Genomic DNA, 1734 nt, shown 5'->3' on the forward strand with positions numbered 1-1734 from the left:
AAGATCATTCATTCTATGTATTTTTTCATATGTTCATAGAACCTTGTGATGACCCAAAATGTCATCTTTAAATTTAATAAGTAATTCTGTGTTCTAAGACCTCGAAAAAGCTCTATTTCACATTTTAAATGTGATGACCCAAAATGTCATCGTTAAATTTAATAAGTAATTCTGTGTTCTAAGACCTCAAAAAAGCACTATTCATCATTGCTCGACTTGCATGCGCAGTCCGTATAATTTCCGGAAAAGTTTTTGTGTGAAAAAATGGATTAACATGTGAAATAGAGCTCTAAAACTCAATTGAGTTGACTTTGGTCAATATTTTGAGCAAACGAACACGGATCAATGTTTTGACATATCTGGTAGGTCCGTATCGTGATTTGGGACTTGGGCGTATGCCCAAAATCGAATTTCGAGGTCCCTAGCCCGAGATATGGAATTTTAATGAAAAATTAAAAGTTTGAAAGCTTAATGATTTTTAAGAATTTACAGATGTTGGATTTATTGACACAGAGTCCGTATTTTGGTTCCGAAGATGGTATAGGTCCACTATAATATTTATGACTTCTCTGCCGAATTTGGTGAGAATCGGAGTTGATTTGACGTGATTCGGACGTCCGGTTGTAAAAATATAAGTTTTAAAGTTTTCTTGAAAATTTCCTTTGATTTGGTGTCTGATTCATAGTTCTAGGTGTTAGTTTGGCGATTTGATCACACGAGCAAGTTCGTATGATGTTTTAGGACTTGTGTGCATGTTTGGTTTGGAGCCCCGAGGGTTCGGGTGAGTTTCGGATAGGCTACGGGATGATTTCGGACTTAGGAAATCTGGTTTTCTGCAGACTTCAAGCTTCTGGTGTGTTCTTCTTCGTGTTCGCGAAGGTACTCTCGCGAACGCGAAGAGCGAATTGGGGCTGGCACATTTTGTGCTTCTCGTTCGCGACAGAGTGAATGCGTTCGCGAAGGCTTGAGGTGCAAAGCTTTGCGTTCGCGATTGAAGCCTCGCGTTCGCAAAGGGAAAGAGGCTAACCCAGAAATTGCCTTCGCGTTCGCGAAGGCCAAGCCAGGCAAGCTTCGTGTTCGCGAAGTAGCCCTTGCATTCGCGAAGAGTAAAATTGGTCAGCAGAAATTTGTGCTTCGCGAACACGAGGCACTGACCGCGTTCGCGAAGGGTAAAAATCCCAGAAACAGAACTTAGGTTCTGGAAAATGGGATTCGTCCCATTTTTAACTCTTTTCCATTTTTGAGCTCGGGTAAGGCGATTCTTGGGCGATTTTCACGGGAAAACATTGGGGTAAGTGTTCCTTATCCTATATTGATTATATTTCAGGATTCCATACTCATTTATATCATGAATCCGTGAAATTTTGGGAGAAAAATCAGATTTTTATAAAATCTTCCAAAAATGAAAATTTAAGATTTGAAGGTTCATTTAACATCGGAATTGAATAATATTTGTATGGTTGAACTCGTAGCAGAAGGGGTGTTCGGATTTCATGAGTTTTTCCGGGATTTGAGATTTGAAATTAATTCCTATGATTCATATTGAGTATATCGAATTGTTTATGAATAGATTTGACGCTTTTGGAGACAAATTCAAAAGGAAAAGTTGTGGTCGAATAATTTATTAGAATTTGCAAAGCGAGGTAAGTGGCATGGTTAACCTTGACTTGAGGGAATAGAACCCTTAAATTATTTGTTATGTAAAATGCATGTGAACGACGTATAGGCGGAGTG

The sequence above is a fragment of the Nicotiana tomentosiformis genome, chromosome 12, assembly GCF_000390325.3.
Source record: "Nicotiana tomentosiformis chromosome 12, ASM39032v3, whole genome shotgun sequence".
Classification (NCBI taxonomy): Eukaryota; Viridiplantae; Streptophyta; class Magnoliopsida; order Solanales; family Solanaceae; genus Nicotiana; species Nicotiana tomentosiformis.